Source organism: Trichechus manatus, unplaced genomic scaffold, assembly GCF_000243295.1.
Source record: "Trichechus manatus latirostris isolate Lorelei unplaced genomic scaffold, TriManLat1.0 scaffold00021, whole genome shotgun sequence".
NCBI classification, from domain to species: domain Eukaryota; kingdom Metazoa; phylum Chordata; class Mammalia; order Sirenia; family Trichechidae; genus Trichechus; species Trichechus manatus.
The window spans coordinates 8,066,703-8,081,357 of record NW_004443957.1 but is presented as its reverse complement, the minus strand read 5'-3'; positions in this window follow the sequence as shown (position 1 = coordinate 8,081,357).

The following is a 14,655-nucleotide window of genomic DNA, read 5'->3' as shown; positions in this document are numbered from 1 at the left end:
CACATTAGGTTTCCTGCTAGTCTCCCAAAGAGGAGTTTGTGCCTTAATAGATGAATGTGCTATGTTTATATTAATAATACACAACCTGAGGTTTTCCAGAATGTAGTTATTGCTAAAGCACATGAAAAGCAGTTTTACTGATGCTGCTTATGTATGACCAAACACCTCACGGAATTTGTTTTCTTGGTTCAAAGGCTTAGCATCATGGTTTTGTGAGTCATTTCAGTCAATTGGCCTAATTGTTCTTAGTGTTTCTGTTCTACTTCCTAGTTCACTGTGTAGTGCCTGGGGTCTTAAAGGCCTGTAAGCAGCCATCCAAGCTGCAACAATTAGTCTCTATTCATCTGGAGCAACAGAGAAAAAGGAGAAACTAGACTCCATGGTCTGATTGGCTCTATTAACAACTGTCCCCTTTGCCAGGAGACTAGAAGAATTGGATGTGCCCAGCTACCATTATTGAATGTTTTTGATCAAAGATTCTATAGTAGAATCATGATCAAAAGGGGGAAACTAATGAAGTTTAATTCCCCTGGAATCCAGATTGCTGGGTTTCATGGAGGTTGGGGTGATCCACCCAGGCTGTTGCTCTGAGATATTCTTTTGTACCTTGAGCCTTGAGGAAACCGACTTTCTAAAGTCAACTTTGAGTCAAAAAATGGTCTAAATAAATTAGTAAAAACTGTTTTGCCTTAGGCATTTGGCTTTTTTGAAGAATTATCTATGTGTAGTCAGTTTCAAAGGCATTCTTCTGTGCAGGTCATAACAAATTATGGATAACATTGCAAAGAATGGGAATTCCAGAACACTTAATTGTGCTCATGCAGAACCTGTACATAGACCAAGAGGCAGTCCTTCGAGCAGAACAAGGGGATACTGTGTGGTTTAAAATCAGAAAAGGTGTGCATCAGGGTTGTATCCTTTCACTATATTTATTCAGTCTGCATGCTGAGCAAATAATTTGAGAAAGTGAAATATATGAAGAAGAAAATGGCATCAGGATTGGAGGAAGACTCATTAACAATATGCAGATATGCAGATGACACAACCTTGTTTGCTGAAAGTGAAGAGGACTTGAAGCACTTACTGATGAAGATCAAAGACTACAGCCTTCAGTATAGATTACTCCTCAACATAAAGAAAACAAAACTCCTCACAACTGGACCAATAAGCAACATCAGGATAAATGGAGAACAGATTGAAGTTGCCAAGGATTTCATTTTACTTGGATCCACAGTCAATGCCCATGGAAGCAGCAGCCAAAAAACCAAAAGACACATTGCATTGGGCAAATCTGCTGCAAAAGACCTCTTTAAGGTGTTCAACAGCAAAGATGTCGCTTTGAGGACTAAGTTGCCCCTGACCTAAGCCATGGTATTTTCAATCACCTCATATGCATGCGAAAGCTGGACAGTGAAAAAGGAAGACCAACGATGAATTGACACATTTGAATTATGGTGTTGGCAAAGAATATTGAACGTACCATGGACTGCCAGAAGAGCAAACAAATCTGTCTTGGAGGAAATACAGCCAAAATACTCCTTAGAAGCGAGGATGGCAAGACTCTGTCTCACTTACTTTGTACATGTTATCAAGAGGGACCAATCCCTGGAGAAACACATCATGCTTGGTAAAGTAGAAGGTCAGCAAAAAAGAGGAAGACCTTCAATGAGATGGATTGACACAATGGCTGCAAAAATGGGCTAAAACACAGCAGTGATTCCGAGGATGGTGTAGAACTGGGCAACATTTCGTTCTGTTATACATACGGTCAATACGAGTTGGAACTGACTCAATGGCACCTAACAACAACAGTCAATTTCAAGTCAGAAACTTCGAGGTCAGACTCAAGCTGTGTTTTAGTGTAAATTGTTATTATATAAACACTGTTCTGGCCCCTTTCCATGGCATTGTTGATAAGATGTGTATAAAAATCTTCAGAAGTTCTTTCCTCTTGGGAACATTTTTTATTCACTAGTTGGAATTGACTGAACGACAATGGGTTTTGGTTTGGTTAGTCAAAATGTTACTCTGATTTGCAAATCACATATTAAATAAGATTCAATAAATTTCTATTATTGACTTAATATGATTTTTATTTTAACACTACCTTCTGAGCATCCCCCTGACCTATGAGAAGCCCCTGCACCTTTGCCACTCCCGATGTGGATGTGCAGGCTGCTCCTCTCTGTCAGCCCCTCATGGACACTGCTTCTGCTGCTCTCCCACCACTGGGATTGGGGAGCTTGGAGGCACTGTGTAGGGGAAGGGGGAAAAGAAGAGCTAGAGCAAAATGTCAGCAATGAGTCAGGCAGAACAGACACCTGGTATGTGCCAGGCACTATTTCAGAAGCTTATGTCCCAGTGGACATGCAGGTAAGGCTGCTTTTAACTGGTAGCAGGAAGGTGAACTTGCTTTGTAATATGACCTAATTATTAAGACCAAAGAGAGCAGAAACGGTAATGTGTGCAGATTTTTATTAAAGTTGAGCCCAGAAAATTAAAAAATAACAGCATAAGTCACCAGTCAGAATCATATTTTAGGGAAGAAGGTAGTTTGTATAGCTAAGAAACTGCAAGCTATGAGGTAGCATATATTGTAAACCTCATGCTGCGAATGTACTAAACGTCTGTAATTTCTGAGTTGCAGTTCCTCCCTAAGTCAGATACTGATACTGAGAATCTGTGAGCAATTATCCAGGCTATGGACTATAGACACAAAATTTCAGGGGAAAAGAAAAAACTTTAAGGAGTTTGATTTAGGCTGCTTTAATAACAAGTGTAATAATAATAATAAGCATTTGCTGTGTGCTAGGTGCTGTTGAATGTGCTTTACATGTTTTTCACTGAATGAATCTTGGTAACAACCCTATGACACAAAACTATTATTTCCCCACATTAGACATGAGGAACCCAGAAACAGAAAAACTAAGTAAAGTGTCTTATATGATTTGCTAGTAAGAAGGCACTTAGAAACCAAAACTGTTTGCCATCAGTAACTGGATCAAGACATACCTGGGCCCTAACAATGAGATAATCGATGGCAGAGGAGGCTTTTCCTAAGTAGTCTGGCATTGGGAAAAGGGTAATTCATAGGACAGCATATTCTCCTAAATAGTATTGCAGAGTTGTTGGGGCTAGAATCCTCTGGGACTCAGGATGTGGCAGGGAGGGGAAGTGTCCAAGAATGCAGTCCTGTTGAGTCCTATCAACTGCCGGAAACCCTGCCTCAGCACTTGCTGAGTTTGGGATGCAGTCTGATGGAAAGTAAGTGACTCAAGGAGAAATCAGCTGTTCTACTTCTTCCCACAGAGCCATGGAGCCGTTCTGTCTACCTTAGTGCAGGATCAAAACAAATCCTCAAGTCGGAGAGGGGCAGAGGCCACAGGGTGCACAAAGCTGAGCTTGCACAGGCTGAAAGAAAGCAAACAGAGTGTGGAGGTCCAACTGGCTGCGGTCAAAGCTGGACACCTGGCTGTCCAGTGGCACCCAGCCTACCAGTACTTCCCAACCACTGACTCCATCCTCAATACCCAGTTCTGGCTGGGCCTGGAGGAAGAGCTGGGAAGACTGGGAGGCTGGGGGAAGGAGCTAGTGTGGTGAAGGAAACCATTCATTTGAGCATGGCCTGGGCCCCTAACACCCACCTTTAGAATCAGCCCTTGGGAAGTCGCAGGGGGAGTCAGAAACAGGGATAGCAGGGCAGCAAATCACACTGCATGTAGCCTGCACGCAAAGTGGGCATGCAGGTGAGAGCAGATTAAAATGAACATCAAGAGAAACCTGAAGTGGGAATGAAGTCATAAGATGGCATCATGCCCTCTTGAAGGAATGGGAAGAACCTTCAGCATTGCCTTGGAGCTAGAGAAGAGGAAGCAGTAACATGGCCAGCTGGGTAGAAGTTGTCTTATGCACTAAGACGAAGAGCCACTTCCTTTGGCCCCCTCCTCCTGCTGCCTCCCTGAGTCATTTGCAATTGCTAATAAAAATAATGGCTGCCTTTCACCCAGTGTTTGCTATGTGCCAGGCATTATGTTAACAGCTACTTTATTTCATCCTCACAACTACCCCATGAAATTGATAGAACCTTTTCAGAGAGGTTCTATAACTTGCCAAATCACACAGTTGGGAAGGAATCTCAATCTTGTGGCCCCAAAGTTCATCTTTAACCTCTCTACACCCCTATTGATATTTACCTGGGACTCGCAAAGCTAAGACCAGAGGTGGTATCCACTAGGTCCCCAGTTACTGAAAATTGGGGATGCCAATGCTATTGCTCTTGTGCTCCAGAAGGAATGATGACGCAGTATGGCATGAGCATAGTCTGTGTCTGAGGCCTCTGGAGCCCTGGGGATACGTAGGGCAAAGGCATCAATCGTCCCCTGGGCTGGACGGTTTCTGCTGTAATTCCGTCCCCCTGCCTACTCAACCTTGAGCCCTCAGGGATGCACTTGTATAAATTGCATTTTAGAGGCTGTGACTGCTTCCTGCATTGTTCCCCTCTGCTGTCCAGTGACAATCAAACCCACAGAGCTCTTCAGCAAGCCCCCTCTGAGAATGTCCTCTGGCCCTAGTCATCCGGCATAAGCTTCAGGCTCCAGGCCATGGCATTGGCACAGTCATTGGGCTGACACCCGCATCAGAAATGGCAGAAGGTTAAGTATAACAATAGGCCTGGATCTACCACAGGGAATGTATCTCACCCAGGAAAAGAGGCCACTTGACTCTTTTCCAAACCACAGAACGTGTGTACAAGCTATTTGTGTTTAAAAGACAACACATCTACTGAATCTGAATGTCATGGTCACGGATCTGTGCCCAAGTATCTCTAAAGAGGCCCCTGGAGTCTGTGCAGCAGCCAGCTCTCCCCACCCCTCCTCACATGCTGCCTACTGCCAGCTATCCTGTCTCTGCCCTCTCACGTATGGCCCTTCTTCTTGCTTCACTTCTCTTCGCCCGCAGGCCCTGGCTGCTGTTCTTGGCTCTGCCATTGTTGGATTGGATGCCTTTGAACAGAACAGTCAGCCTTAATGTTCTTGTATTTCTTCAGCTGGAAAAATGGAAGGAATGCTGGTTACCGTCTTCCTCAAGAGGAAAAGGAGTCATTGTAGAGAATGCCTGGTAAAGACTGAAGAAACTCCACTGCATAAAGAAGCTGCTGACACCAGGCCCATTTTGCACTTGTCCAATTCTTCGAGGTCATTTTTATTTACTTTCCTACCTCTGAGATCTGCAAGGTCAGGGTAGGCCAAAGGGCAAGCCTGCCCTTTCCAGGCCTCTCCTGTCAAATCAATCTGACAGTTCACTGGGGTAGTGAGGTAGAAGGGATTGCTCAGCTGAGAGGCTGATAGTGGGGTTTCCTGAGCAGAGAAGAAAGAGCATTGGCCGTGTTAGTCTCTCTCAGGATCTGAGCTCCATGGTTTGTGTTGAAGTTGTCCGAACTCAATAAACTTTCCAGTCCAAGGCTGATTGGGCCAGTTTTTTAAAACTAGCACTTAACTCTGACTTCAGAGTTCCGGTCCCTAACCTTCAGATTAGTCCACAGTTTCATCGATTGATTCTGTTGGTTTTCTTGCACACATTTAAGGTAAGGCTGATAAGCTTGTCTGCTAATTAAATATGGGATCCTCTAATTCTAAAGAAGAGAGCACCTCACCTTCCGCAACTACAGCTTTTTGCAAGTCCTAAATTATGGACCCGGAACTGCACGTATTTACAAAAATGGCAAAATATTACCAAAGACAATTTAGAATTGCAATGACCATCATGGGGAATGATCCTATTGAACAAAATTGTCCATTTAAGAGTTGCATTTAAAAACAAAATTTCCGGAATTAAATAAAAGAAATGGGACACCTATTTTAACTGGTATGCAAATTGTCCAAAATGGCATCGTTAAAGATTCACTCTGAAAAGCAAATGAAAAACTTAAAACTCAGGAAGCTTCAAAGACAGATGACCTCTGTAAATGTGTGACTGCCGCACATTTCTGAGCACCCTCAGCTCCTCTTTACACTTCTTTATTCTGGTAACTCTTTGGCACAAATGCCTTTCTATCATGAGGAAACAGTTAAGCAGCTGCCTTTTTAAAATCAGACCACCAAAGGATGATTTGGGCCTTCAGTTGCTACTTTGAGAAACTTTTTGACATAAATTGATTCATTTGAAAAGTGCACTGAAAAAGAAAAAAGGATGGATTGTTTATTTTGATTGTATAATGAGGTGTCAGAAAGACAAAATTATTCTAAAATGTACTTATTTAAGAGGTTCTTTAAAGCACCTGGAAGATAGGGTTATAAATATGAAATATTTTCTACCTCTGGATGGCGTTAACAAATTAGATTATACTATTCCTTAAAAGAGCTTTATTCTGATTTCTGGACGGGCTAGAGATAAATAAGCACTTACATAAACTGAATAGTCCTAATATTCCCAAAAATTAATGAAAGTGAATTTGTTCTATGAAAGTTTTTATGTTTTGTAGTATGTCAGCTTAAAGATAATTTCCAAGATCTTTTTGGTAACTAAGGCTAGACTGAGTATGAGTGGTATGTTTTGTTAAGGGAAGAGAGAGTAATTTTGTCCTAAAGTAAAAAGACTGGTTGTTCCAGAATGAAAAAAAGGGAAGCATAGGACAAAAACTGGATGAATATAGAAAGGGGAAGATGGTTTAGACAAAAAGCTAAGAATTGATGGGTTTATCTACAAGATTGTTAAAGAAAGGGTTATGCTAAAGAAGAAAAGCTACACTGATTACCAAGAAACTAGTAAAGAAAGATTTAAAAAAGAGTCAAGGGCCTCCTCCCAACAGGATGGAAATCTTTATTAAAAAGATTCGAAAGATTATTAAAAAATAGGATAAACAAAGTGGACATTAATGGCATTAAAACAAAACAAATACTGTTTTAATACAGCTCTCAGAAATTGGGCGGATCAATAAGAACTTCTGCTTATCCCCCAACATTAAAGAACCACAAGCAAGTCTCCTTTACTGTGGAGGAATTTTAAAAAGCCAAATGACAAAAACCATAATAAAAAGCCCCACCTGAGTTGCTTGGAGCTGTGATGTAGATTTAAGTTTATATACTTTTGCTTTTTAATTTTATATGCCACAGAGAGAAGATCTGCTGCTAATGAAAGTATTGTTTTTTTGCTACTTTAAAAAAAGTTGTACTGTAAGAGAAATGTGATAAAGCTAGAAAGTTTAAAAGGTTTATAAAAGGAAATTTATTTGATGTGGTCAAAGTTTTTATTTGTCATGGCTTACTTGATGGGCTTATTTTATGAGATGTTTAAGAGCTTTAGTATCAAATAGTATGTAAAACAAAATTTGGTTTTCTCTCTGTTAAAATTACAACATTTTCTTTAATTATTGAGTTAAAGGTTGTATAAAGTTAACTTCATCTTCTGTGTAATCTGCCTAGAAGGCAAAGACTCTGCATCTCAGAATAAGCTCCTCAGTTCGTGTTGACTTTATCACGTCCTTGTGGTAGCGTGCCTTTCAGTCGATTCCGACTCACAGCAAGCCTATAGCACAGAGTAGAGTAGAACTGCCCCGTAGGCTTTCCAAGGCTGTAATATTTACAGAAGCAGACTGGCCACATCTTTCTCCTGCGGGAGCGGTTGGTGGGTTCCAGCCACCGACCTTTCAGTTAGCAGCCGAATGCTTAACCACTGCACCACCAGGGCTTTTTAATTGTTATTATTTAAAAATAAAAAAAAAAAAGTCAAGCCTCTTGGCTTTTGAAAAGCTAAGGTTTTTACAATCATGTTACCTCAATATATACTTTTAGCTATCCAAGTATTATTTCTCGGTGACCTATGATCCTGTTTAACCAACTGTTAAAACTCCTGATGACTTTTAATCCTAAACGATGTCTTTTATACCTAAAACCTTGTCTTTTGGAACTTTATAGAAAGCTTGTGGAAAGCCACAAAAGATTTGTTCCTGCCTTGTAAGGGGAAAAGTGCTAGAAATAATAAGAGTTATTTGATGTGTTGTGAGTTGCATGGGAAAAGTTGTCAAATCAGAAGAGGAGTTTAGCCTCCCCTAGGTTAAATTTGTATGGGTGAAACGGTATTAATGTAAATATTTTTGAAAATGCGTACTATATAGGAAGTTCCTAAAGATTTGTCAATGTTCTTATTATCTATTATATGTTTCTACTTATCAGAATCCTTTTGCTATTTGACCTCGTATTAGACAAAGTATACAGTATTATCAGTTATAGCTTCAGTTTTGTTTTGTTTTTTTAATTGTTAACTTGGTCACAACCTTATTTCTTTAATTTGAATCTAGCATTATCTAGGCCAATGGTTTCCAGCTGGAGATTCACATCACTTAGGAAGTTTTATTAATACTCATTTGTTTGCAACTGCTAGAGATTACTAGATCTCTTTACTTGATAATCTTGATATATTCTTGGTATATCCTAAATGTGTGCTTGATATATTCATATTATGTTATGGCTCAAGGTAATTATATATCTAAAGTTCTTTTCTTTCTAAAGATTGTGTTTAGCTATTTTTATAAAATCAGGTGTAATATCCATACCCACTCTCCTTTGAAAATAGAGTTAATCATTATGCTTAGAGATATTTTGTCCAAAGTATTTTTTAGTTGACTTTATTTTGCTTTAATTTCCTTGTTAATGCAGTATTTTTGTAATAAATTCTCATCAGAACTTTCACTTTCAAAAAACTGTTAGTAATAAGTTAAAGTGGCCATTTTTAAGTTTTGTCATCTGTAGATAGACTTTACTGTGACTCCCTGAAGGTGCTTCCAGACCAGAGTATTTCAATTCTAGGGGATCAGAGAGAGAGAAAGATAAATGTTTCAATTTTGTTTGCAAAACATAGTCTATAGCAGAAAAGAGAGAGATGTGTGGTCGCCTAGAATATAAAAAGGGACGGTCTGAGAGACACATGGAAAAGACTATGTCATATATATATATATATATATATATACACACACAGGTAGTCCCTGACTTACGACAGGATTCCATTCTAATGACTCCACTGAAAGTTGGTTCTGAAGTTAAGTTGAATACCTCTTTTTATTTTTTATTTTTCATTATTATTGCATTTTATTATCCGTATCTTTATAAATCTGATCTTTGAACATTCGTGAGTAAACGCCTGAGAATAATAGCATCAGCAAATTACGCACTGTAACATTGTATGTAGTACACATTACTAATGATAAGATGTCCCAAAAAAAAGACGGGCCTAAGTGCTATTCATGGTAACTTGAATATGATGTATGTCAGGGACTACCTACCTACATATAGACAGATAAATCTATCTATCTAGGCTGTCTTGTTATTTTTTTAAAAAATGTAATTTATTTTATTTATTTTGTGGTTGCTGTTGAGAATTTACACAGCAAAACATACACCAACTCAACAGTTTCTATGTGCAATTCAGTGACATTGATTACATTCTTTGAGTTGTGCAAACATTCTCACCCTCCTTTTCTGAGTTGTTCCTCTCCTATTAACATAAACTCACTGCTCCTTAAGTCTCCTATCTAATATTTCAAATTGCTGTTGTCCATTTTACCTTATATAGACAGATCTTGAAAGAGCACAATGCTCAAGGCAGACATTCTTTACTAGTTAAGCTAAACTACTGTTTGTTTTTAAGAAGACTTCAGAGGATATTTTTGGTTTAAGGTTTAAAGATTATCTTAGGGCAATAGTTCCAGGGCTTCAGCCACTCTTCATGGCTCCAGAAGGACTGGATTCCATGAGAATTTGAAATTCTGTCCTGTATTTTCTCTCTTTTGATCAGGATTCTTCTATACAATCTTTGATCAAAACATTCAGTAGTGGTAGCTGGGCACTATCCAGTTCTTCTGGTCTCATGGCAAAGGAGGCAATTCATAAAGGCAATTAGCCACACATTCCATATCCTCTTCCTATTCCTGACACTCCTTCTTCCTCTGTTGCAGGTGAATAAAGGCCAATCGTTGTGCCTTGGATGGCCACTTACAAGCTTTTAAGACTCCAGGCGCTATGCAATGAACTAGGAGGTAGAAGAGAAGCACTAAACACTTTACTAGGCCAATTAACTAGAATGTCCCATGAAACCATGACCCCAATCATCCAAACCAAGGAACCAAATCCCCTGTGGTGTTTGGTTGTACATACTGTATTTTTATGCAAATAATGCACGCCTTTTACATTTGTTTGCTAACCACTCCCTCCTCCCGCATTTTCGTAAACATCACTATGCCAATTTTTTTTTATATGTTTCTGTAAAAAAAAATTACGATAGTGTACTTACAAAAATACCTCACCCAGGAAGGGAGTGGTTGGCAAGCCAGTGTAGAAGGAACACATTATTTGCATAAAAATACTATAAACAACCTAAGCAGCTACTCTTATTGTTTTTCATTGTTGCAAATATATCTGTCACACAACTTTTGCCAGTGCAACTTTTTACAGGTGTACAACTTAGTGACAGCACTACAGTAATCAGCTGTGCAACCCCATCCTTAATTAATGAAATTTTTCTATCACCATAAACTGAAACTCAGTACTCCATAAACAGTAATCCCCCTTCCCCCTCCCTTTTGCCCCTGGTAACCACTAATAAAATTTGGTCTGTATACATTTGCCTGTTCTTGTCTTTTTATATAAGTGGAGTCATATGATATTTGTCCTTTTGTGATTTACTTATTTTACTCAGCATTACGTCTTTAAGCTCCATACATATTATAGCATATATCAAGACTATTTCTCCTACTGGCTAAGTAGTATTCCATTGTATGTATGCACCACATTTTGTTTATACGTTCATCTATTGATGGGCATTTAGGTTGCTTCCACCTTTTGGTTATTGTGAATAATGCTACATGAACATCGGTGTACAAGTCTCTGCTTTCCATATTTTGGATATATACCCAGGAGTGGAATTGTTGGGTCATATGGTAGTTCTATTTTTAGTTTTTTGAGGAACCGCCACACTGTTTTCCACGATGGCTGTACCATTTTGCAGCCCTATCAGTAATGGATAAGGATTCCAATCTCCCCACATCCTTGCCAACATTTGTTATTTTCTGTTTTTTGTTTTTATCTTAACCATCCTACCAGGAGTAAAATGGTATCTCATTGTGGAATGCCAGATATTTTGAACCTGGACATCTAATGACACTGCTTGAATAGCTTTGAGATTATATCACTGGACTGAATCAACATTTCCAGAACTCTTGGGGAGAAGCTGACAGGTTCACAAGACTGCCAATCCAGGATCGAGTGGAACAGAAATTAATTTTATAGGATTTAGTGGACTAAAAAATTATTATGGGTTTTAAATGGTGAATATTACTGATGTTTTGATGTTCTATTTTCTGGATATAAGAAACCTCTCTCTCTTTTCTCCTAAACTACAGACTATGTTTTGCAAACAAACATGAAACATTTATCTTTTCTCTCTCCCGCCTCCCTCCAGAATTGGAAAATTCTGAGAATTCTTATTTTTATGACAATATAATTATTTGCATAAGTTCAATAAGAATCTGTCCTCTTCGTTAACAGGACATGGTTGGAAACCTTGGTAATATAACCAAGCTCTAACTGGAACCTCATATTTAAAATGATGCTCAGAGAATCAGGTATGACCAGACACTTTTACTTTATGGAGACAGTGCTTACAAAGCCCTCCCCCAAAAACCAGCCTGTTTACCTGGAGAGGAAGTCACCCAGATCTGTGAGTACTTCAAATGAAATCTGGTGGTAAGTTCTTGGCTTGGCTTCCTAGCCTCACGAGGCTTTTACAAGTTTAATCTGAGATTCCTTATAAAAACTTCCAGCAAAGCAAATTTAAAAGGCCTATATGATAAATTGTGGAGCTCTGGTGGCACAGTGGTTAAGAGGTTGGCAGCTAACCAAAAGGTCAGCAGTTCAAATCCACCAGCCACTCCTTGTAAACCTTATGGGGGCAATTCTACTCTGTCCTATAGGGTCACTATGAGTCAGAATCAACTTGATGGCTATGGGTTTTTATATAATAAATTACCATTTTTGCTGTCTTATTTTAGAATGAATTTGTTTTGATCTTGCCTTTTGATTAAGAAGAGGGAGATTGTAGAGAAAAATTTTGTTTCAATAGAAAATTATGGCAAAGTCCTTGTGGGCTATCATTCTGGTTTTGTTCATAGTCTCTGAGTTATTTTTATATCTTTTGTACACTACAGACAACTAATGGTTTTGATTTCTACCTGCAGATTGGCTCGTTCTTGTTACATAGCTTATGTTTTGCTTATGTGTCTATACATAATTAATTCTTAGATATTAGTCAATGTTCTAGTTATATGCATAATAATGGCTGTTGTTTTTCAGACAACTAAAGCTTTCTGCTCAGGTTTATTTCCTTTCAAGGTCCTTTCAAGGACCAAATGACTTAGCAGCCAAGAACATTATTTCATGTGTGGTCACCAAGCATATAAAGCCCAGCCAACAATTAGATTGAAACTTGTTAGTTGGCTTATGGAGTACCTTATATTTTATTTCATTCAAAACTCCCATCAGAGGGAATTTGGAATATGACAGACTATGACTGATAGTGAATGTGAACAGACCGTCACACAACTGACTGAACAGCTATCAAAGTAGGGACCATTGACTAATGGAGCATTAATTGGCTGTACTGTAGCAGCCATAGTACCTATAGTTACTGGAATTGGTTTAACCTATGTAAAAAAAAAAAAAAAAAAATTAAGGTTGCAAATGGTGTTAGACAAGGTGACTCTAGAATTAGATAGCTTTGTTAATCATCTAGGTAATGCTATATCCTCTCTCTCTCTGAAGTAGCACAGATAATGATAACAACGTGCTTGATTATTTACTTGCTAAGCAAGGAGGAGGAGCCCTGGTGGTGCAGTGGTTAAGCACTTGGCAGCTAACGGAAAGGTCAGTGGTTTAAACCCACCAGCTGCTCCATGTGAGAAAGATGTGGCAGTATGCTTCTATAAAGATTTACAGCCTTAAAAACTCTATGGGTCAGTTCTACCCTGTCTTTTAGGGTTGCTATGAGTCAGAATCGACTCAACAGCAATGGGTTGGGTTTGGTTTGGGAAGCAAGGAGGAGTCTGTTCGGTGGCTAATATCACCTGTTGTGCTTAGATTAACACTTCTGGAGAGGTCAAGATTCAATTACATGAAATAGAAAAACAAGCTATCTGGCTTAAACAAATAAAATCTAACCTGGGGTCGTTTTTTGACCTATTTGATTTTAGCTGGTTTGGGTCATGGGGACCTTGGCTTTGAAGTGCACTCCGAACAGCAGACGTTGTTCTCCTTATAATTATAGTCTCCCTGGTGAGCTGTATCCTCTCAAGAATCTTAAACGTGTATTCACAGTCACTAATGCATCACCAAATGATCTCATTAGGACTGGAAAAACCAAGGAAACATGAAGCAGAAATTGGCCTTCAAGAATACAAACTTGACATGTGACCTTTGAATACTATGCGGATAACCTCGCCCCGATGACAAAGCGGTGACCTTAAATTTTGATTACACCTTTATAAAGGAGAAGTTCATAAAATCTTTTTTTATCAGGACTAGATGACTGAATTAAACTCAGTTTTTGCTGAATTAAACTGGTCTTTTTACCTGCCTGCCCAGGGTTCCCTATTTAACTGAGTCAACCCAGAGTGCTCACAAGCCCTATCATTAAACTCTTTTAATTGCTTAGCTATCATGGAAACATGGGAGAATGTTTTCTCTGGGCCAAGGTCGAGATGTAAAAGCAATGCGCTCTGAAAAGAGAATACTGACATAGGTGCATTTTCTGTATGGTGGGCCAAGAAAATATTTATTTATGACAAAGATGTGATAATAATGTTTTGAGAGGGCCTGAGAGATAGCCTTATCTGAAATTCCCCAAGTAACTTAAATGGATTTTGGTTAAGCAAGCAATTCTTAGAAGAATAATCCTGGTGCCAAATGTTCATTGTAAATCTGGTCCCTAACCTCCCTTAGGCAGCCCTAGTGGCACAGTGGTTAAGAGCTCAGCTGCTAACCAAAAGGTCAGCAGCTGCTCCTTGGAAACCCTATGGGGCAGTTCTACTCTGTCCTATAGGGTTGCTCTGAGTCTGAGTTGACTCAATGGCAATGGGGAACCTCCCTTAGAGATACTTCTCATTAAACCTAAAGTTTCATGACATGTCATCCTGTGACTATAATTTGCAATCTCTGTAACTTCGTAATTAACTTTTGTAACTCATTCTTAGTCCCCTTAAGCCCTGTTCTTTGTCTAAACCCTATAAAATGATGTGTGTAATTGTTGGGACTCTGACTCGGACTCCAGACTGCTTTTAAAACCCTTAATAAACCTCTCTTTTATTCTAAAGCAGTGTTGGAGTTTTCTCTACAACATCTCTCAATAAACTGAGAAAATGATTAAACGAGAGGAGTTGTTAACCTGACTATAGTAGGCCTAAGATGGAGTCATTTATGCTAAGCCCGTGTTAGCAAACTGAAACCTAGCTAAGTTTCTATTTTTCTATAAATACCTGACCTTCCCAGGTGCTGAAAGTCAAGACAATCAATTTACTCTCCCAGAAACGGAAATCTAAGATAACCAATTAAGGCTTGCCTGTTCAATTTAACCTAGTTCAAAAATTGCCCTTAATCTCAAACAAGGAAAGAA